We start from the raw sequence: 24,261 nt of genomic DNA, 5'->3' as shown, positions 1-24,261 counted from the left end.
TATTTAGGGAGGTCACATTGTAGATACACTACACCACCATTATTTAGGGAGGTCACATTGTAGATACTCTACACCACCATTATTTAGGGAGGTCATATTGTAGATACTCTACACCACCATCTAGAATACAGTAGGACCTCTTTCCATTTGTCCTATTGAAACACACAGAAAACTATAGTATTTAGCCTAAAGCAGCATATGATTTTGCAGTTGACTATAGATGTAGGCTACTGTATAGTCACATGGCTCAGTGTTAAAATGTTAGAGCAGCACATTGGTCTGAACAAATCCTCTTAGTGAATGTCCCTTAATGAGAAAGAATCATCAAAATGAATGAAAATATTGCATTTTGAAATGCAAATACTATTGAGTCTGTAGACAAATTGAAATAGTGATTCGGACGTCAGTGGATCTGCGTGAGGGATGCATCAGATGAATTAAGGCATTTTGGAGGCGTTGAATGTTGCACCATTGATAAAGCAGATCAACTGAGCTACGGTTAGAGTTACGAAGAAAACTACAAAAAGACGCCATATTTGTAGTTCACAACTCTTAAGCCTGACTAACCGATGTCTTTATATAGCCTTGCTACTCTTATTTTCAAATGTATTTTTACTGTTGTTTTATTTCTTTACTTACCTACACACACACACACACGCACACACACACACATACCTTTTTTCGCACTATTGGTGAGAGCCTGTAAGGAAGCATTTCACTCTAAGTTCTGTTGCATTCGGTGCACGTGACAAATAAACTTTGATTTGATTTGAGACCTATTTATTAACATAAAGTCCACCACTGTAAGAGTCCTCAGTTGTAGTGAGAACATTGTGTCATATGTTTAAGGGGGGTTTCATGACTGTGATTCCAAAATGTTCCAGTGCTGAGGAACTGTGTGTCATTTTTTCCCAGTACGGGAAAATAAAAATGTATGAAATGTATGCATTCACTACTGTAAGTCGCTCTGGATAAGAGCGTCTGCTAAATGACTAAAATGTAAATGTAAAACTGTAATGGTTTGAATACACCTGGGCTTTCTGTGAAGAACTACAACTCCCTGTTTCACGTTGCATCGCGTCCAGCGACGGCAACCGGAAATGGCGGCGGAACTGTAGTTCTAACCCCTTTGTGGTTTAGTAGAAAGAGGAGGAAGGGAAGCGCTACTAAGGTCCACAATAGTAAATGTTGGTAGACAGAAGGTGCTCTTTGGTAAAAGGGGTGAGTAGGTCATCAAACAGAAAGGAGGACCAAGGCACTCTTCATATAATAGATTAAAATGCCTTTATTAGTATGGCATGTTCAATAGAAACAATGTTTTTGTTTAGAATAATTATTTATTAAATGTGCTACTTTGACCCCACCACGGCCTCCAGTCTCCCCTCTCCTGCAAAGTGAATTTATCTGAAATGACAAGGCTTGATCTCTGAATGTGTTTCTCTGTAGGCTACATACTGAAACCTTAAAGCTACAATCCTTAGTTACTAATTCCATTATTGGACGGTTAAATTTTGCGGGTGCCAGGCAGGATCAGCTGCAGAAGTTATTAATTTATTTAAAGATGACAATGGTGATCTAGATTTTCACATGACAATATTTACACAATAATCTACATTGACGATGGTGATCTAGATATTCAAATGACAATATTTGCAAAATAATCTAAATTGACTTGCCTAGTTAAATAAAGGTTAAATAAAATATATTTACAAACTCCACAACTAACAGGTCAATAAAAAGACAATACTTTAGAGGAAGCAAACCTGTCTATTCCATTAGACTCTTGGGGAATATCAGGCTCAAGTCAGGTTCTCCTCACCATGACATCAATAGTAAATGACATGCAACAATGGCCTGTATCACATCTAACAATTAAACAGAAATGTGCTTCTTTCAACCCCAAAAGAGCAATAAAACATACCATTATAAACAAAGGGCAGGAATACAATGACATCAATTAAAAAGCAATGGACATGTTAAAAACAACACACCATCAGCCTCATTCATCTGTTCCTCCATCAATATTTCCAGCAAGGACAGCTCTTTCCCCAAGACAACATCCATCTTGCTCTGTGTAATGTTGTAAGGCCTCCACGATCAGTTCCTGCTCTGTGTAATGTTGTAAGGCCTCCACGATCAGTTCCTGCTCTGTGTAATGTTTTAAGGCCTCCACGATCAGTTCCTGCTCTGTGTAATGTTGTAAGGCCTCCACGATCAGTTCCTGCTCTGTGTAATGTTGTATGGCCTCCACGATCAGTTCCTGCTCTGTGTAATGTTGTAAGGCCTCCACAATCAGTTCCTGCTCTGTGTAATGTTGTAAGGCCTCCACAATCAGTTCTGCTCTCTGTAATGTTGTAAGGCCTCCACGATCAGTTCCTGCTCTGTGTAATGTTGTAAGGCCTCCACGATCAGTTCCTGCTCTGTGTAATGTTGTAAGGCCTCCACAATCAGTTCCTGCTCTGTGTAATGTTGTAAGGCCTCCACGATCAGTTCCTGCTCTGTGTAATGTTGTAAGGCCTCCACAATCAGTTCTGCTCTGTGTAATGTTGTAAGGCCTCCACGATCAGTTCCTGCTCTGTGTAATGTTGTAAGGCCTCCACGATCAGTTCCTGCTCTGTGTAATGTTGTAAGGCCTCCACGATCAGTTCCTGCTCTGTGTAATGTTGTAAGGCCTCCACGATCAGTTCCTGCTCTGTGTAATGTTGTAAGGCCTCCACAATCTGTTCCTGCTCTGTGTAATGTTGTAAGGCCTCCACGATCAGTTCCTGCTCTGTGTAATGTTGTAAGGCCTCCACGATCAGTTCCTGCTCATGTGAGTAGAACATCTTGACAGTGAAGACATCATCCTCAATCTACCGCTTCTCTTCACAAAGAGCACCAAGAGCCTTAGCTTGAGGTGCACCTCCCCATCATCCTCTGCTCCTCCTGCTCTCCAGGACCAATCAGTGCTGTCCACCTGCACTGCGTCCTCATACACCAGGGCCTGTAGGAGCTGTGAGGACAAACCTCGTCTCCTCAGGTTGTAGTCCTTCACATGTGTTTTTATGCTACTACCGACCGTGGCCTTTTGGACAGGCAGTTGGCAATACCTTGACCATCTATTGATAACAGATAATCAATACCTTGACCATCTATTGAATAACAGATAATCAATACCTTGACCATCTATTGATAACAGATCATCAATACCTTGACCATCTATTGATAACAGATAATCAATAACTTGACCATCTATTGATAACAGATAATCAATACCTTGACCATCTGTTGATAACAGATAATCAATACCTTGACCATCTATTGATAACAGATAATCAATACCTTGACCATCGATTGATAACAGATAATCAATACCTTGACCATCGATTGATAACAGATAATCAATAACTTGACCATCAGATAATACAGACAGAAAATATGTTAAAGGTAATCCAATCTAAACAAAAAATAAATAAAAAATGACCTAAAGCTGCTATAAAATTACTCTGATTACCATCCAACAATAGATAATTAGCAACAGAAACCAAGTTCAGAAACAGATACAAATAAACATTATTATTGTGTTTGAACACCCAGAATTATCATAGAACTGATATGAGTTGACTTGTTCCTATTGTTGAATATATATCTATAACCTGCATATTTTCAGGCCACAGAGGAACCTCCGTTCTAGCAGCAGACTGAAGGTTCCCTCCAGATTGGTCCTCAATCTGTTCCTCTGCAGTCTGTGGAGTGCAGTCTGGAAGAGACTGCTGGTGGGGGACCATCAATCTGTTCCTCTGCAGTCTGTGGAGTGCAGTCTGGATGAGACTGCTGGTGGGGGACCATCAATCTGTTCCTCTGCAGTCTGTGGAGTGCAGTCTGGAAGAGACTGCTGGTGGGGGACCATCGATCTGTTCCTCTGCAGTCTGTGGAGTGCAGTCTGGAAGAGACTGCTGGTGGGGGACCATCAATCTGTTCCTCTGCAGTCTGTGGAGTGCAGTGTGGGAGAGACTGCTGGTGGGGGACCATCAATCTGTTCCTCTGCAGTCTGTGGAGTGCAGTCTGGAAGAGACTGCTGGTGGGGGACCATCAATCTGTTCCTCTGCAGTCTGTGGAGTGCAGTCTGGAAGAGACTGCTGGTGGGGGACCATCAATCTGTTCCTCTGCAGTCTGTGGAGTGCAGTCTGTAAGAGACTGCTGGTGGGGGACCATCAATCTGTTCCTCTGCAGTCTGTGGAGTGCAGTCTGGATGAGACTGCTGGTGGGGGACCATCGATCTGTTCCTCTGCAGTCTGTGGAGTGCAGTCTGGAAGAGACTGCTGGTGGGGGACCATCGATCTGTTCCTCTGCAGTCTGTGGAGTGCAGTCTGGAAGAGACTGCTGGTGGGGGACCATCAATCTGTTCCTCTGCAGTCTGTGGAGTGCAGTCTGGAAGAGACTGCTGGTGGGGGACCATCAATCTGTTCCTCTGCAGTCTGTGGAGTGCAGTCTGGAAGAGACTGCTGGTGGGGGACCATCAATCTGTTCCTCTGCAGTCTGTGGAGTGCAGTCTGGAAGAGACTGCTGGTGGGGGACCATCAATCTGTTCCTCTGCAGTCTGTGGAGTGCAGTCTGGAAGAGACTGCTGGTGGGGGACCATCAATCTGTTCCTCTGCAGTCTGTGGAGTGCAGTCTGGAAGAGACTGCTGGTGGGGGACCATCAATCTGTTCCTCTGCAGTCTGTGGAGTGGAGTCTGGGAGAGACTGCTGGTGGGGGACCATCGATCTGTTCCTCTGCAGTCTGTGGAGTGCAGTCTGGAAGAGACTGCTGGTGGGGGACCATCGATCTGTTCCTCTGCAGTCTGTGGAGTGCAGTCTGGAAGAGACTGCTGGTGGGGGACCATCGATCTGTTCCTCTGCAGTCTGTGGAGTGCAGTCTGGAAGAGACTGCTGGTGGGGGACCATCGATCTGTTCCTCTGCAGTCTGTGGAGTGCAGTCTGGAAGAGACTGCTGGTGGGGGACCATCAATCTGTTCCTCTGCAGTCTGTGGAGTGCAGTCTGGAAGAGACTGCTGGTGGGGGACCATCAATCTGTTACTCTGCAGTCTGTGGAGTGCAGTCTGAAAGAGACTGCTGGTGGGGACCATCAATCTGTTACTCTGCAGTCTGTGGAGTGCAGTCTGGAAGAGACTGCTGGTGGGGGACCATCAATCTGTTCCTCTGCAGTCTGTGGAGTGCAGTCTGGAAGAGACTGCTGGTGGGGGACCATCAATCTGTTCCTCTGCAGTCTGTGGAGTGCAGTCTGGAAGAGACTGCTGGTGGGGGACCATCAATCTGTTACTCTGCAGTCTGTGGAGTGCAGTATGGAAGAGACTGCTGGTGGGGGACCATCAATCTGTTACTCTGCAGTCTGGAAGAGACTGCTGGTGGGGGACCATCAATCTGTTCCTCTGCAGTCTGGAAGAGACTGCTGGTGGGGGACCATCAATCTGTTCCTCTGCAGTCTGTGGAGTCTGGAAGAGACTGCTGGTGGGGGACCATCAATCTGTTCCTCTGCAGTCTGTGGAGTGCAGTCTGGAAGAGACTGCTGGTGGGGGACCATCGATCTCTTCCTCTGCAGTCTATGGAGTGCAGTCTGGAAGAGACTGCTGGTGGGGGACCATCGATCTGTTCCTCTGCAGTCTGTGGAGTGCAGTCTGGAAGAGACTGCTGGTGGGGGACCATCAATCTGTTACTCTGCAGTCTGTGGAGTGCAGTATGGAAGAGACTGCTGGTGGGGGACCATCAATGTGTTACTCTGCAGTCTGGAAGAGACTGCTGGTGGGGGACCATCAATCTGTTCCTCTGCAGTCTGGAAGAGACTGCTGGTGGGGGACCATCAATCTGTTCCTCTGCAGTCTGTGGAGTCTGGAAGAGACTGCTGGTGGGGGACCATCAATCTGTTCCTCTGCAGTCTGTGGAGTGCAGTCTGGAAGAGACTGCTGGTGGGGGACCATCAATCTGTTCCTCTGCAGTCTGTGGAGTGCAGTCTGGAAGAGACTGCTGGTGGGGGACCATCAATCTGTTCCTCTGCAGTCTGTGGAGTGCAGTCTGGAAGAGACTGCTGGTGGGGGACCATCAATCTGTTACTCTGCAGTCTGTGGAGTGCAGTCTGGAAGAGACTGCTGGTGGGGGACCATCGATCTGTTCCTCTGCAGTCTGTGGAGTGCAGTCTGGAAGAGACTGCTGGTGGGGGACCATCAATCTGTTACTCTGCAGTCTGTGGAGTGCAGTCTGGAAGAGACTGCTGGTGGGGGACCATCAATCTGTTCCTCTGCAGTCTGTGGAGTCTGGAAGAGACTGCTGGTGGGGGACCATCAATCTGTTCCTCTGCAGTCTGTGGAGTGCAGTCTGGAAGAGACTGCTGGTGGGGGACCATCGATGGAGGATGCTGTTCTTCTTCTCTATCGTCTTCAGTTTTCTGTCATCAGAAAGGTTCTAAATACTTTGACCAGGGAGATCAATTATATTCATTGATCTAACAATTACACTGTTAAAAACTGAGGAAGTACCTCTCGATCTGCACAAGCTGATAATAAAACATGGATTAGAGAGGACAGACAATGATGCTGAAAAATAAAAACTTTGTTTAGTTATTTAAAATTAATGACATACATTGCAATTGTATGTTGTATGCATTGCAATATATTGCTCATCCCAGCACAGAGCAGGTTTTTGCTTCTCACGGGTGACAGTGACATTCCTGCTCCAATCCCTAATGGTGTCCAGTGTTGTTCCTACAACATAACAACAGTGACAGATGTGACAACATTTCTAATCAATCCTGAAATTCTATGCTTAGATTATTGATACAATGGTTTACCTGGAAGAGTTTCTGCCATTTCCCTTTCTGCCTCTGTTGAACTTCTGTTGCTGGGAAAACCTCTGTGGCAGAGAGTCCATTAAAACAGAACAACAGGACATGTTAGGAACATCACTAGAGTCAACCAGCATCATGTCAATTAATAACAATTCCAAGTGTACTAACGTAGCCTCTGGCGTTTTCCGATGGTGGAGAAGTGCATCAGTCAGGAGGTCAATACGATGGGACGGACTCATTTCTTTGGTGACCTTCCCACAGCGCCTCAGATACGACCACAGCCTCTCCATCTGCTCCCCATCTGCCAGTCCAGCACCTTCCACATATCAGGTGTTAAATTTAATCTAGAAATATAAAATCATGTCATACCATGGTAAAAGGGTTATTTGGTTAAACCTTATAAAATATGAATAAATACCTACTGATAATATTAATGATCCTGTTCATGACAAGTCATGTCCATCAGCATGGAAAACTGGAACAACCAATCTAGTCCCATGATTCAATTCAGGAAAGTTTCTCTAAAAAGTTATGGACAAAATGTTTATGTTAAAAATATTGTTGGAGAAACTGCTTTTCAAATGATAAAGTCAATGAGATCTTGAATAAAAAAGGTTCATTACTTGCACATGTAGCTGCATCTGGCATCAATGTCCTCCATGAAGATGAGGTTGATGTTCTGGGCTCTCATCCTCTCCTTCATCTCTCAGCAGGTTCACTGCATCTGGCATCAATGTCCTCCATGAAGATGAGGTTGATGTTCTGGCATCTCATCCCCTCCTTCATCTCTCAGCAGGTTCACTGCATCTGGCATCAATGTCCTCCATGAAGATGAGGTTGATGTTCTGGTCTCTCATCCCCTCCTTCATCTCTCAGCAGGTTCACTGCATCTGGCATCAATGTCCTCCATGAAGATGAGGCTGATGTTCAGGCCTCTCATCCCCTCCTTCATCTCTCAGCAGGTTCACTGCATCTGGCATCAATGTCCTCCATGAAGATGAGGTTGATGTTCTGGCCTCTCATCCCCTACTTCATCTCTCAGCAGGTTCACTGCATCTGGCATCAATGTCCTCCATGAAGATGAGACTGATGTTCTGGCCTCTCATCCCCTCCTTCATCTCTCAGCAGGTTCACTGCATCTGGCATCAATGTCCTCCATGAAGATGAGGTTGATGTTCTGGCCTCTCATCCTCTCCTTCATCTCTCAGCAGGTTCACTGCATTTGACAAACTACAGAAGAAGTACATCATTATCTGCACTAAATAACTAAATACAATTTACTAAATTAACTAAATTAATCAACACTGAAATAAAATACTGAAAAAGAAACTGAAAAAAACTCCTTATTACTGCATCCCACCTTTCACCCTTTTTCATGTTCAGGAAGTGAAGCGGGTGGTCATGCTGGCAGGAAACCCCAACACGCCTGTCTCCTACAATTTCCTTGTTTTGGGTTTGGACCTGATGGCATTGCCTGCTTGAAATCCATGGCAACCCTAAAATATCTATAATAATATAAAGTACAATACAAGTATTATGTACTGAAATGCTTCCTTGCAGGTTAACCTCTTGACAATGCAACAACAATAGAACAAGTCAGTAGCTAAGTTAATAAAAAGAGTACTACAATAGTAATAAACCCTTCATTCATCAGTATCCTGAACATAGCTGGGTGTTTCTGGGATAGAGGGTTGATATTAAAGTCAGTACTACAATAGTAATAAACCCTTCATTCGTCAGTATCCTGAACATAGCTGGGTGTTTCTGGGATAGAGGGTTGATATTAAAGTCAGTACTACAATAGTAATAAACCCTTCATTCATCAGTACCCTGAACATAGCTGGGTGTTTCTGGGATAGAGGGTTGATATTAAAGTCAGTACTACAATAGTAATAAACCCTTCATTCATCAGTATCCTGAACATAGCTGGGTGTTTCTGGGATAGAGGGTTGATATTAAAGTCAGTACTACAATAGTAATAAACCCTTCATTCATCAGTACCCTGAACATAGCTGGGTGTTTCTGGGATAGAGGGTTGATATTAAAGTCAGTACTACAATAGTAATAAACCCTTCATTCATCAGTACCCTGAACATAGCTGGGTGTTTCTGGGATAGAGGGTTGATATTAAAGTCAGTACTACAATAGTAATAAACCCTTCATTCATCAGTACCCTGAACATAGCTGGGTGTTTCTGGGATAGAGGGTTGATATTAAAGTCAGTACTACAATAGTAATAAACCCTTCATTCATCAGTATCCTGAACATAGCTGGGTGTTTCTGGGATAGAGGGTTGATATTAAAGTCAGTACTACAATAGTAATAAACCCTTCATTCATCAGTATCCTGAACATAGCTGGGTGTTTCTGGGATAGAGGGTTGATATTAAAGTCAGTACTACAATAGTAATAAACCCTTCATTCATCAGTACCCTGAACATAGCTGGGTGTTTCTGGGATAGAGGGTTGATATTAAAGTCAGTACTACAATAGTAATAAACCCTTCATTCATCAGTACCCTGAACATAGCTGGGTGTTTCTGGGATAGAGGGTTGATATTAAAGTCAGTACTACAATAGTAATAAACCCTTCATTCATCAGTACCCTGAACATAGCTGGGTGTTTCTGGGATAGAGGGTTGATATTAAAGTCAATACTACAATAGTAATAAACCCTTCATTCATCAGTATCCTGAACATAGCTGGGTGTTTCTGGGATAGAGGGTTGATATTAAAGTCAGTACTACAATAGTAATAAACCCTTCATTCATCAGTATCCTGAACATAGCTGGGTGTTTCTGGGATAGAGGGTTGATATTAAAGTCAGTACTACAATAGTAATAAACCCTTCATTCATCAGTACCCTGAACATAGCTGGGTGTTTCTGGGATAGAGGGTTGATATAAAAGTCTATATATTCAGCAATAAAAGTCTATATATTCAGCAATACAGTAAGATTCTGTGACACAATCACTTCCTATTGGTCAGCCGCAGGGAACCGCCCACGTCTCTGAGACACAATCACTTCCTATTGGTCAGCTGCAGGGAACCACCCACGTCTCTGAGACACAATCACTTCCTATTGGTCAGCCGCAGGGAACCACCCATGTCTCTGAGACACAATCACTTCCTATTGGTCAGCCGCAGGGAACCGCCCACGTCTCTGAGACACAATCACTTCCTATTGGTCAGCCGCAGGGAACCGCCCACGTCTCTGAGACACAATCACTTCCTATTGGTCAGCTGCAGGGAACCGCCCACGTCTCTGAGACACAATCACTTCCTATTGGTCAGCCGCAGGGAACCGCCCACGTCTCAGGAGATATGTGTTTTAGGCAGTAAGTAAAACTGCCTAGGCCTTGGAGAATCTGGCCCAAAAAGACAGACCATCTGTTTATCTGTAATGTACTTATCCTCATACAGTTTATCTCCTGGATTAATCTTTGTGTTTTCCGGTTGTGTTGAGTGGGACAATGGAACATAGTGTTTAACATGATCCTATTGTCTATTGGCTTCAAGAAGATATTCACTTTATCCATTACAACAATCTGAGCCCCTTATCTGCTGGTTTAATCACTATATTTCTAGAGCTTCATTTTTAACCATTTGTAAGGTTAAGCTGATAAAAAGGACTGGTTCTGAATTGTGAAAAGGAAGTCACATCCCTACGTATCAGAGTCTGACTAGTTTCTGACTCCAACTGAGGTTCCCAATGTGAGGGGTTTGGAAATAGTATCTGAGGAAAATCTGTTTCATTTTCACAATGATCTGATAACTTCAATCTACTATGATAGACGTGTAGATCCCCTCCGGAGCTCCTCCCAGTCCACCTGTTTAGGAGTTGGTATGAAAGTCAGTCCACCTGTTTAGGAGTTGGTATGAAAGTCAGTCCACCTGTTTAGGAGTTGGTATGAAAGTCAGTCCACCTGTTTAGGAGTTGGTATGAAAGTCAGTCCACCTGTTTAGGAGTTGGTATGAAAGTCAGTCCACCTGTTAGGAGTTGGTATGAAAGTCAGTCCACCTGTTTAGGAAGTTGGTATGAAAGTCAGTCCACCTGTTTAGGAGTTGGTATGAAGTCAGTCCACCTGTTTAGGAGTTGGTATGAAAGTCAGTCCACCTGTTTAGGAGTTGGTATGAAAGTCAGTCCACCTGTTTAGGAGTTGGTATGAAAGTCAGTCCACCTGTTTAGGAGTTGGTATGAAAGTCAGTCCACCTGTTTAGGAGTTGGTATGAAAGTCAGTCCACCTGTTTAGGAGTTGGTATGAAAGTCAGTCCACCTGTTTAGGAGTTGGTATGAAAGTCAGTCCACCTGTTTAGGAGTTGGTATGAAAGTCAGTCCACCTGTTTAGGAGTTGGTATGAAAGTCAGTCCACCTGTTTAGGAGTTGGTATGAAAGTCAGTCCACCTGTTTAGGAGTTGGTATGAAAGTCAGTCCACCTGTTTAGGAGTTGGTATGAAAGTCAGTCCACCTGTTTAGGAGTTGGTATGAAAGTCAGTCCACCTGTTTAGGAGTTGGTATGAAAGTCAGTCCACCTGTTTAGGAGTTGGTATGAAAGTCAGTCCACCTGTTTAGGAGTTGGTATGAAAGTCAGTCCATCTGTTTAGGAGTTGGTATGAAAGTCAGTCCACCTGTTTAGGAGTTGGTATGAAGGTCAGTCCACCTGTTTAGGAGTTGGTATGAAAGTCAGTCCACCTGTTTAGGAGTTGGTATGAAAGTCAGTCCACCTGTTTAGGAGTTGGTATGAAAGTCAGTCCACCTGTTTAGGAGTTGGTATGAAAGTCAGTCCACCTGTTTAGGAGTTGGTATGAAAGTCAGTCCACCTGTTTAGGAGTTGGTATGAAAGTCAGTCCACCTGTTTAGGAGTTGGTATGAAAGTCAGTCCACCTGTTTAGGAGTTGGTATGAAAGTAAGTCCACCTGTTTAGGTGTTGGTATGAAAGTAAGTCCACCTGTTTAGGAGTTGGTATGAAAGTCAGTCCACCTGTTTAGGAGTTGGTATGAAAGCCAGTCCACCTGTTAAGGAGTTGGTATGAAAGTCAGTCCACCTGTTTAGGAGTTGGTATGAAAGTCAGTCCTCTTTCTAGAACCTCACTCTCGGCTTGGTTGAGCCCAATGGGACATTGCTGGTCAAGACCTGAAATGGGTTGTGAAGTAGTATGGACATATTGATGGAACAAGGTCACTAAACTGGTGGTTAGACAGGGTAGATCCAAGAGCCTCTGCTGTCATCTAGAGGGGGTTTCTCTGTACTGCTTGACACATGGAGACTCAATGGATGCCCAGTGTAAGTGCTCAAAGTCAGGCCCAAACAATTGTTTGTTCAGGCTGGGATCTATAAAGCAGTATGTTCTTCAATTAGATGCCAACTAATTGAAGAGCTTCAGATTGAGATTGTTGTTATTCTCCGACATGTTTTTCTTCAGAGTTGCACACTGGGTTCTCCAAGGGGAATACTCCCTCTATTCCCCTCTTGACAGTTGTAGCCCCATGCTTTTGATGGGAATTGTCCACTGTTGGTATGAATTTATTTGGTCCCAAAAAGACATAAAGAAAAGTGTATTTGTCTAGTTTTAGTTGAGTCCCCAGTTAGAATCCATGTGGTTCATTTAAAAGTTTCTAAAAAGATAAAAAGTACATTTAAAAAATGTGCTCCTGACATTTCACCACAATAGGCTTCTTCAGACAATGGACAAAAAGTAGCCAAACAAAGCCAAAGGAGAGTGATGAGCAGCAGCAGCAGCATCATCAAACAAGTGAGGCTGCCAGCAAGACCAACAGTGATGAAGCTGCCGAGCTCCAGTTAGCTCCGTGTGCAGAGCTCCAGTTATCTCCGTGTCCAGAGCTCCAGTTAGCTCCGTGTGCAGAGCTCCAGTTAGCTCCGTGTCCAGAGCTGCAGTTAGCTCTGTGTGCAGAGCTCCAGTTAGCTCCGTGTCCAGAGCTCCAGTTAGCTCCGCGTCCAGAGCTCCAGTTAGCTCCGTGTCCAGAGCTCCAGTTAGCTCCGTGTGCAGAGCTCCAGTTACCTCCGTGTCCAGAGCTCCAGTTAGCTCCGTGTGCAGAGCTCCAGTTAGCTCCGTGTGCAGAGCTCCAGTTAGCTCCGTGTCCAGAGCTCCAGTTAGCTCCGTGTCCAGAGCTCCAGTTAGCTCCGTGTCCAGAGCTCCAGTTAGCTCTGTGTGCAGAGCTCCAGTTATCTCCGTGTCCAGAGCTCCAGTTAGCTCCGTGTGCAGAGCTCCAGTTAGCTCCGTGTCCAGAGCTCCAGTTAGCTCCGTGTGCAGAGCTCCAGTTAGCTCCGTGTGCAGAGCTCCAGTTAGCTCCGTGTGCAGAGCTCCAGTTAGCTCCGTGTCCAGAGCTCCAGTTAGCTCCGTGTCCAGAGCTCCAGTTAGCTCCGTGTGCTGAGCTCCAGTTAGCTCCGTGTGCAGAGCTCCAGTTAGCTCCGTGTCCAGAGCTCCAGTTAGCTCCGTGTCCAGAGCTCCAGTTAGCTCTGTGTCCAGACCTCCAGTTAGCTCCGTGTCCAGAGCTCCAGTTAGGTCCGTGTCCAGAGCTCCAGTTAGCTCCGTGTCCAGAGCTCCAGTTAGGTCCGTGTCCAGAGCTCCAGTTAGCTCCGTGTGCAGAGCTCCAGTTAGCTCCGTGTGCAGAGCTCCAGTTAGCTCCGTGTGCAGAGCTCCAGTTAGCTCCGTGTGCAGAGCTCCAGTTAGCTCCGTGTGCAGAGCTCCAGTTAGCTCCGTGTGCAGAGCTCCAGTTAGCTCCGTGTCCAGAGCTCCAGTTAGCTCCGTGTGCAGAGCTCCAGTTAGCTCCGTGTCCAGAGCTCCAGTTACCTCCGTGTCCAGAGCTCCAGTTAGCTCCGTGTCCAGAGCTCCAGTTAGCTCCGTGTCCAGAGCTCCAGTTAGCTCCGTGTGCAGAGCCTACCCACCCTTCCACAAGCGTCGTCAGGATAATGGCTTTATATTTGATTTTTACATTGAACCTTTATTTAACTAGGCAAGTCAGTTAAGAACACATTCTTATTTACAATGATAGCCTACACTGGCCAAACCCGGACAACACTGGGTTTCGAACCTATGGGACTCCCAATCACAGCCGGTTGTGATACAGCCTGGATTCAAACCAGGGTGTCTGTAGTGACGAATCAAGCACTGAGATGCAGATGGACCCAAGTGTTCCTGACTATCAGCCCAGATTATGGATACCCGTCCATACATTGGCTGTAAAAGTGGGTAGAAACAGACAAGCATATAACTGTAGCAATGTGGTCTTTACTTGAGTGTGTTTCAGCAGGGTGAGGTCAGAGAGATGTTTCCAAGTCACTATTTTTCTGAACTCATAAAATCCTTTAGACAATCTGATGGGATGGATGTTCAACCCCATTAAAATGACCATAAGGTCTATATAGAACCTTTAAGTTAATATAACTTATAAATCATGAGCCTCATCTTGAGGAGTCACCTGTGACAGTATTCATAAAGAGTAGGATAGCTGATCTAGGATCAGTTTAGCCTTTTAGATCATAATGAATCAGATTTCATGGAGAGGGGGGACCTGATCCTAGATCATAATGAATCAGATTACATGGAGAGGGGGACCTGATCCTAGATCATAATGAATCAGATTACATGGAGAGGGGGACCTGATCCTAGATCATAATGAATCAGATTACATGGACAGGGGGACCTGATCCTAGATCATAATGAATCAGATTACATGGAGAGGAGGACCTGATCCTAGATCATAATGAATCAGATTACATGGAGAGGGGGAGCTGATCCTAGATCATAATGAATCAGATTACATGGAGAGGAGGGACCTGATCCTAGATCATAATGAATCAGATTACATGGAGAGGAGGACCTGATCCTAGATCATAATGAATCAGATTACATGGAGAGGGGGGACCTGATCCTAGATCATAATGAATCAGATTACATGGACAGGGGGGACCTGATCCTAGATCATAATGAATCAGATTACATGGAGAGGAGGGGGGACCTGATCCTAGATCATAATGAATCAGATTACATGGAGAGGGGGGACCTGATGCTAGATCATAATGAATCAGATTACATAGAGAGAGGGACCTGATCCTAGATCATAATGAATCAGATTACATGGAGAGGAGGGACCTGATCCTAGATCACAATGAATCAGATTACATGGAGAGAGGGACCTGATCCTAGATCATAATGAATGAGATTACATGGACAGGGGGGACCTGATTTTAGATCATAATGAATCAGATTACATGGAGAGGAGGGACCTGATGCTAGATCATAATGAATCAGATTACATGGAGAGGGGGGACCTGATCCTAGATCATAATGAATCAGATTACATGGAGAGGAGGGACCTGATCCTAGATCATAATGAATCAGATTACATGGAGAGGAGGACCTGATCCTAGATCATAATGAATCAGATTACATGGAGAGGGGGGACCTGATCCTAGATCATAATGAATTAGATTACATGGAGAGGAGGGACCTGATCCTAGATCATAATGAATCAGAGTACATGGAGAGGGGGGACCTGATACTATATCAGCACTCCTCCTCTGGGACACTGCCTGTATGAAACCAAACACATCGTTGTTAAATCTAGTTACAGCAGGTGTTTACTGCCATCTAGTGGAAGATACCAATAAAACACTTTATTTTCAGGGTGGGGAGGAGGCTGAGTGAAACAGAAAGTTAAGTTGTTCTTTTGTACAGAATCCATTTTGAGACGACAGAGCAGAAGACGCTATATGGAGATTACTGACAAATAAAGTGAGTATTTCTCAGTATTTCTGAACAGTAATACATTCTAAAGGACAGAGTAAGATATAGTACTAGTAGTAGTTAGTAGAACTGTTATATGAGCTGAGTTGCTGACAGACAGCAGTTTTCAAAGTGGAAACTAATCAGTAGGTCTACATGTTATCAGGTAAACGTCTGGTAAAGATGGTGGAGGAGCTTTTACATTATATGGTTTTATGTTTATCTCAGGGTTTCTCATCCTTTTGTTCTGACCAGCACTTACACACCTGATTCAACTAATCATCAAATATTTTTTAAGGCAGTTTAATATTTGAGGCCAACAAATGAACATTCTCAAATGAAAACCTTTTGGGTTTGAAGGCCTGTTTATAATTATTAAAGGCCTACATGAATTCATATTTGATGAAAAAAACACAGCTAAACCTGGTTTCTAGTAAATGATATGTTTAGCTAAAATAATGTAAAAGAGATGTCTTGAAGAAGGACTATAATATAAAAACTGAAGCAAGATTCAGTACAATGTCATGAGTTACTGCTGTCACATGCAACTGACTGTTAGCCCCACCCTCTGGTTACTGTTAGCCCCACCCTCTGGTTACTGTTAGCCCCACCCTCTGGTTACTGTTAGCCCCACCCTCTGGTTACTGTTAGCCCCACTCTCTGGTTACTGTTAGCCCCACTCTCTGGTTACTGTTAGCCCCACTCTCTGGTTACTGTTAGCCCCACTCTCTGGTTACTGTTAGCCCCACTCTCTGGTTACTGTTAGCCCCACCCTCTGGTTACTGTTAGCCCCACTCTCTGGTTACTGTTAGCTCCACCCTCTGGTTACTGTTAGCTCCACCCTCTGGTTACTGTTAGCTCCACCCTCTGGTTACTGTTAGCCCCACTCTCTGGTTACTGTTAGCTCCACCCTCTGGTTACTGTTAGCTCCACCCTCTGGTTACTGTTAGCTCCACCCTCTGGTTACTGTTAGCCCCACTCTCTGGTTACTGTTAGCCCCACCCTCTGGTTACTGTTAGCTCCACCCTCTGGTTACTGTTAGCCCCACTCTCTGGTTACTGTTAGCTCCACCCTCTGGTTACTGTTAGCTCCACCCTCTGGTTACTGTTAGCTCCACCCTCTGGTTACTGTTAGCCCCACCCTCTGGTTACTGTTAGCTCCACCCTCTGGTTACTGTTAGCCCCACCCTCTGGTTACTGTTAGCCCCACCCTCTGGTTACTGTTAGCCCCACCCTCTGGTTACTGTTAGCCCCACCCTCTGGTTACTGTTGTTATATAAATGGGTGGTGACGTGTTTGACTATGATTGGTGTTAAAACAATTCTAATTAAATTATTAAATGAAATCATACTCTACCTTAACAACAATGTATTTAAAAATGCATTTGTTTGTTTTGAAAAAGAATGCTCTTAAACATTTGTATTTGAAGTATAACTTTTTAATGTATTTAAACAAAGTGCATATAAATCTAACCAATCAAAATGAATACAATCTGAACAACATAATAATAGAATATTTAACCATATCAAAGAAAAATAAATAACAATGTGCAAAACTGCAGGATCCCACTTTTAACATTAAACTGGTCCCTCTTTTCTCTCTCTTCTTTATTACTGACCATATTTTGCTTTTATGAGAGATTTGCATTCAGAAATGCAAGCTGCCTCACTTTCGAGGGGCTGGTGCGGTTTCTTCTCTCAGTAATTATTTGCCCCGTTTTCGAGAAGACCCTCTCAGAGGGAACGGATGTGGCCACTATGCAGAGTCTCCCTGTCATGACTTTAGTAAGCCGTTGATAGACAGAGGCCTTGTTCTTCCACCCGCTCAGAGGATCTGCAGATCTTTGGAGGAGGGGCTCCTCCAATTAGGATCGGACCTCCATTATGGCATCTGCTGAGGGATTCCTTCGTGCTGCATCCCCAGTTGCTCTCTCGTCAAACAGCATCCAAACCGCAGACGTTTGTGACACTACTGCTGGTGCTTCTGCACCATCTGATCCCTCTTCTTCCTGTTGCCCTGGTGCCTGAGCCAGCTGACTGCTGGGGCTGTCCCTCCATCTGATCCCTCTTCTTCCTGTTGCCCTGGTGCCTGAGCCAGCTGACTGCTGGGGCTGTCCCTCCATCTGATCCCTCTTCTTCCTGTTGCCCTGGTGCCTGAGCCAGCTGACTGCTGGGGCTGTCCCTCCCTCTTCTTCCTGTTGCCCTGGTGCCTGAGCCAGCTGACTGCTGAGGCTGTCCCTCCATCTGATCCCTCTTCTTCCTGTTGCCCTGGTGCCTGAGCCAGCTGACTGCTGGGGCTGTCCCTCCATCTGATCCCTCTTCTTCCTGTTGCCCTGGTGCCTGAGCCAGCTGACTGCTGGGGCTGTCCCTCCCTCTTCTTCCTGTTGCCCTGGTGCCTGAGCCAGCTGACTGCTGGGGCTGTCCCTCCATCTGATCCCTCTTCTTCCTGTTGCCCTGGTGCCTGAGCCAGCTGACTGCTGAGGCTGTCCCTCCATCTGATCCCTCTTCTTCCTGTTGCCCTGGTGCCTGAGCCAGCTGACTGCTGGGGCTGTCCCTCCCTCTTCTTCCTGTTGCCCTGGTGCCTGAGCCAGCTGACTGCTGGGGCTGTCCCTCCATCTGATCCCTCTTCTTCCTGTTGCCCTGGTGCCTGAGCCAGCTGACTGCTGGGGCTGTCCCTCCCTCTTCTTCCTGTTGCCCTGGTGCCTGAGCCAGCTGACTGCTGGGGCTGTCCCTCCATCTGCTCCCTCTTCTTCCTGTTGCCCTGGTGCCTGAGCCAGCTGACTGCTGGGGCTGTCCCTCCATCTGATCCCTCTTCTTCCTGTTGCCCTGGTGCCTGAGCCAGCTGACTGCTGAGGCTGTCCCTCCATCTGATCCCTCTTCTTCCTGTTGCCCTGGTGCCTGAGCCAGCTGACTGCTGGGGCTGTCCCTCCCTCTTCTTCCTGTTGCCCTGGTGCCTGAGCCAGCTGACTGCTGGGGCTGTCCCTCCATCTGCTCCCTCTTCTTCCTGTTGCCCTGGTGCCTGAGCCAGCTGACTGCTGGGGCTGTCCCTCCCTCTTCTTCCTGTTGCCCTGGTGCCTGAGCCAGCTGACTGCTGGGGCTGTCCCTCCATCTGATCCCTCTTCTTCCTGTTGCCCTGGTGCCTGAGCCAGCTGACTGCTGGGGCTGTCCCTCCATCTGATCCCTCTTCTTCCTGTTGCCCTGGTGCCTGAGCCAGCTGACTGCTGGGGCTGTCCCTCCATCTGATCCCTCTTCTTCCTGTTGCCCTGGTGCCTGAGCCAGCTGACTGCTGGGGCTGTCCCTCCATCTGATCCCTCTTCTTCCTGTTGCCCTGGTGCCTGAGCCAGCTGACTGCTGGGGCTGTCCCTCCCTCTTCTTCCTGTTGCCCTGGTGCCTGAGCCAGCTGACTGCTGGGGCTGTCCCTCCATCTGATCCCTCTTCTTCCTGTTGCCCTGGTGCCTGAGCCAGCTGACTGCTGGGGCTGTCCCTCCATCTGATCCCTCTTCTTCCTGTTGCCCTGGTGACTGAGCCAGCTGACTGCTGAGGCTGTCCCTCCCTGCTGCTGAGGTTATTCTTTGAAGAGCCTCATCAATCTCTCTGGCATCACTGAAGACTAACTTCTTAAACCTGTGGTCATGTGCAGCGGTTTCTGATAGCACGTGATTATATTCCATTCTGTGGAACTTTCTGTCCATTGATGAACATATGGTGTCCATCAACTCTGGTCTGTCCATTGATGATCATAGGGTGTCCATCAACTCTGTCACATGTCCTGTGGTTACATTTGCTTCTCTCTGGCGGCTGGCTGTGATTCGCTGCAGACCCTTACACAGGAGTATCATTGTTGAGGTGGTCACATAGCTGAAAAGAGAGAACAGTAACTTATTAGTTCAGCTTCATGTTTAGTCTACTGATACTACATTCTCATCTACTGCTCATATACATATATAATACTGGATTAAATAATGATGCAGTAATAACTGCTTACTGTACCTCTCTCCACTGATCTCCACAGTGACCTGCTCCAGGACTCTGCACACCTCCTCCACCACCTCCCATTCCTCTTGGGTCAGAGCATCAACAGGTGCATTGACAATGCCCAGGGTAGAGATGATGGCATCGTTTGACTCAAGAAACCGCTTCAACATATAAAAAGTTGAATTCCACCTTGTAGTGCAGTCTTGTTAGGCCTCAGCTCATGCATCCCCATCTGGCGTTGTGTAGACTTTAGTTTTTCAGCACCTACTGTGCTCCTGTGGAAGTATTCAGCAGCTGCTTTCACTTTGTCCACAGTGGGCTTCATCACCTTCAGAGCATCTCTTACAATCAGGTTGATTGTGTAGACAAGACATGGATGATGGGTCAATTTATTAAAAATGTTCATGGCTTTGATTATGTTAGCTGCATTGTCGCTAACACAACAGACCACTTTTCCATCTACTTGTCCTTCTCTGGCCACTCTCAACAGTTCCTCTGCCAAGTTCTCTGGGTGTGTCTGTCGCTGAACTCAAAGCAGTCCAGAAGACAGCTAGACATCGAAAAAATCTTCAATGAAGTGACATGTACCCGACATGTAAGAAGTGGTTACCCTTGATGTCCAGCAGTCAGTGGTAAGGCAAACTGCAGTAGCTTTTTGGACTCTTTCCTACACTGAAGCCTTTGTGCTCTCGTACATTTGTGGAAAAGAGATTTTGAAAGGGTTTTCCTGCTTGGAATTGTGTACATTGGATTTAGACTATTGCTATAGTTTCTAAAACCTCCACAATCTAAAATGGCTGGAAAGCTGTGACAATCATTTTAGCCAACGCAATATTAATTTGGCCTTGTTTTGCTACAGACATAGACTTTGGCATAAACTGGTCCATAGAAGACTGCGTTGCTGTGGGTCGTGGAGTAGGCCTACTTGACTGAGTGGGTACATCTCCACGTGTGGAGGTGCTGGCTCCACCACTATCACTAGCAGGCCCGCTAGTTTCTCCAAGCTCCGACTACAGCTAGCTTCACAGGTGGGTGCACAGTTCACATATGCCGGTGTAGGTTGTGGATAGAACCGGCTTAATATGAGATTTTGTTTTGGCAAATTCTACACTGTGTTCTAACATTGTCTACATTATTAAAATGCATCCAAATGCTACTCTGCTTCCGACTCATTTTCCAGCTGTTGTTTTCACAGCTGACCATCCTCTCTCTCCTCGGCTGCTAAGTGTGTGACTGTAAGTGAGTTGGCTCGGCCCTCCCTCACGCGTCTTTGGTTCATTGGTTGACACTGCGTGTCTGATTGACAGGAACAACAGGTGAGGCTGTTAGTCTGAGCAGACAGAATGAATGTTTGAGCATTTAGGCATATATTATTATTATATTTTTTCGTTCTTTGAATTAGTTAATTCTATTCATTTAAATCTTTTGATTATTCATATCTTCATTTAAAAAATATTTTTATAAATAGATTTGGCTCTTCTGATATGCGAGCCGGCTCCCAACGTTCACCTATAAGAGCCGGCTCTTCACGACCCATCACTAGTGGCTGCAGTTGAAACTGAAAATAAGAAAGTATCTGTACAGAACCATTTTGAGATGACAGAGCAGCTCATAGTTTCATCTCTAAACTGCAACTCAGTGTCAAAGTAAAGCAGAGGGAACATTGTAGCTCAGTTGGTAGAGCATGGCGCTTGCAACGCCAGGGTTGTGGGTTCGTTTCCCACGGGGGGGCCGGTATGTAAAAATGTATGCACTCTACTGTAAGTTGCTCTGGATAAGAGCCTCTGCTAAATGACTAAAATGTAAAAAATGTAGTTTGTGAGTGCTGCTACTTTAGCTCAGTATGTAACTTTTTTGGTCAACAGCGGTTCTCTTCACTGTACTTGGTTGTTTTGTCACATAAACTGAAATGAGGCTAACTACTACAATTTTAGCAATCATGAAATGACGGAACGATTTCTGAACAGTCCGCCTTAAACTGTAGCTATGTGGTCTTTACTTGAGTGTGTTTCAGCAGAGTGAGGTCAGAGAGATGCTTCCAAATCTGTATTTTTCTGAACTCAAAAAATCCTTTACACAATCTGATGGGATGGATGTTCAACCCCATTAAAATGACCATAAGGTCTATATAGAACCTTTAAGTTAACCCTCACAGATCTGTTCATGGCAAAGCAGATCAATGAATGATCCTAATTGATTCTTATAGATTATAATTTATATATCATGAGCCTCATTTTGAGGAGTCACCTGTGACAGTATTCATAAAGAGAAGGAGAGCTGATCTAGGATCAGTTTAGCCTTGTAGATCATAATGAATCAGATTACATGGAGAGGAGGACCTGATCCTATATCATAATGAATCAGATTACATGGAGAGGAGTACCTGATCCTAGATCATAATGAATCAGATTACATGGAGAGGGGGGGACCTGATCCTAGATCATAATGAATCAGATTACATGGAGAGGGGGGACCTGATCCTAGATCATAATGAATCAGATTACATGGAGAGGGGGGACCTGATCCAAGGTCAGCACTCCTCTGGGACACTGCCTGTATGAAACCAAACACATAGTTGTTAAATCTAGTTACAGCAGGTGTTTACTGCCATCTAGTGGAAGATACCAATAAAACACTTTATTTTCAGGGTGGGGAGGCGGCTGAGTGAAACAGAAAGTTAAGTTGTTCTTTTGTACAGAATCCATTTTGAGACGACAGAGCAGAAGACGCTATATGGAGATTACTGACAAATAAAGTGAGTATTTCTCAGTATTTCTGAACAGTAATACATTCTAAAGGACAGAGTAAGATATATATAGTAGTAGTTAGTAGAACTGTTATATGAGCTTAGTTGCTGACAGACAGCAGTTTTAGTAGAACTGTTACATGAGCTGAGTTGCTGACAGACAGCAGTTTTCAAAGTGGAAACTAATCAGTAGGTCTACATCAGTAAAACGTCTGGTAAAGATGGCGGAGGAGCTTTTACATTATATGGTTTTATGTTTATCTCAGGGTTTCTCATCCTTTTGTTCTTACCAGCACTTACACACCTGATTCAACTAATCATTAAATATTTTAAGACAGTTTAATATTTGAGGCCAACAAATGAACATTCTCAAATGAAAACCTTTTGGGTTTGAAGGCCTGTTTACAATTATTAAAGGCCTACATGAATTCATATTTGATGAAAAAAACACAGCTAAACCTGGTTTCTAGTAAATGATATGTTTAGCTAAAATAATGTAAAAGAGATGTCTTGAAGAAGGACAAAAATATAAAAACTGAAGCAAGATTCAGTACAATGTCATGAGTTACTGCTGTCACATGCAACTGACTGTTAGCCCCACCCTCTGGTTACTGTTGTTATATAAATGGGTGGTGACGTGTTTGACTATGATTGGTGTTAAAACAATTCTAATTAAATTATTAAATGAAATCATACTCTACCTTAACAACAATGTATTTAAAAATGCATTTGTTTGTTTTGAAAAAGAATGCTCTTAAACATTTGCATTTAAAGTATAACTTTTTAATGTATATAAACAAAGTGCATATAAATCTAACCATTCAAAATGAATACAATCTGAACAACATAATAATATAATATTTAACCATATCAAAGAAAAATAAATAACAATGTGCAAAACTGCAGCATCCCACTTAAAACATTAAACTGGTCCCTCTTTTCTCTCTCTTCTTTATTACTGACCATATTTTGCTTTTATCAGAGATTTGCATTCAGAAATGCAAGCTGCCTCACTTTCGAGGGGCTGGTGCGGTTTCTTCTCTCAGTAATTATTTGCCCCGTTTTCGAGAAGACCCTCTCAGAGGGAACGGATGTGGCCACTATGCAGAGTCTCCCTGTCATGACTTTAGTAAGCCGTTGATAGACAGAGGCCTTGTTCTTCCACCAGCTCAGAGGATCTGCAGATCTTTGGAGGAGGGGCTCCTCCAATTAGGATCGGACCTCCATTATGGCACCTGCTGAGGGATTCCTTCGTGCTGCATCCCCAGTTGCTCTCTCGTCAAACAGCATCCAAACCGCAGACGTTTGTGACACTACTGCTGGTGCTTCTGCACCATCTGATCCCTCTTCTTCCTGTTGCCCTGGTGCCTGAGCCAGCTGACTGCTGGGGCTGTACCTCCCTCTTCTTCCTGTTGCCCTGGTGCCTGAGCCAGCTGACTGCTGGGGCTGTCCCTCCATCTGATCCCTCTTCTTCCTGTTGCCCTGGTGCCTGAGCCAGCTGACTGCTGGGGCTGTCCCTCCCTCTTCTTCCTGTTGCCCTGGTGCCTGAGCCAGCTGACTGCTGGGGCTGTCCCTCCATCTGATCCCTCTTCTTCCTGTTGCCCTGGTGCCTGAGCCAGCTGACTGCTGGGGCTGTCCCTCCCTCTTCTTCCTGTTGCCCTGGTGCCTGAGCCAGCTGACTGCTGGGGCTGTCCCTCCATCTGATCCCTCTTCTTCCTGTTGCCCTGGTGCCTGAGCCAGCTGACTGCTGGGGCTGTCCCTCCATCTGATCCCTCTTCTTCCTGTTGCCCTGGTGCCTGAGCCAGCTGACTGCTGGGGCTGTCCCTCCATCTGATCCCTCTTCTTCCTGTTGCCCTGGTGCCTGAGCCAGCTGACTGCTGAGGCTGTCCCTCCCTGCTGCTGAGGTTATTCTTTGAAGAGCCTCATCAATCTCTCTGGCATCACTGAAGACTAACTTCTTAAACCTGTGGTCATGTG

The 24,261-nt window shown here is 45.3% G+C and overlaps 1 long non-coding RNA gene across 1 annotated transcript; it reads left to right on the top strand.

Annotated features, from left to right (window-relative positions):
• Positions 1 to 15,265: 15,265 nt before the first annotated feature.
• Positions 15,266 to 22,786, top strand: LOC115182544 (uncharacterized). Its single transcript, XR_003873804.1, has 2 exons — positions 15,266 to 15,731; positions 22,489 to 22,786. It is a non-coding gene; the product is annotated as an uncharacterized LOC115182544 (long non-coding RNA).
• The last annotated feature ends 1,475 nt before the right edge of the window (positions 22,787 to 24,261 follow it).

This window comes from Salmo trutta, unplaced genomic scaffold (genome assembly GCF_901001165.1).
Source record: "Salmo trutta unplaced genomic scaffold, fSalTru1.1, whole genome shotgun sequence".
NCBI lineage: Eukaryota > Metazoa > Chordata > Actinopteri > Salmoniformes > Salmonidae > Salmo > Salmo trutta.
Note: the sequence above shows the minus strand (reverse complement) of the source record. Positions and strands in the feature narration are given on the sequence as shown.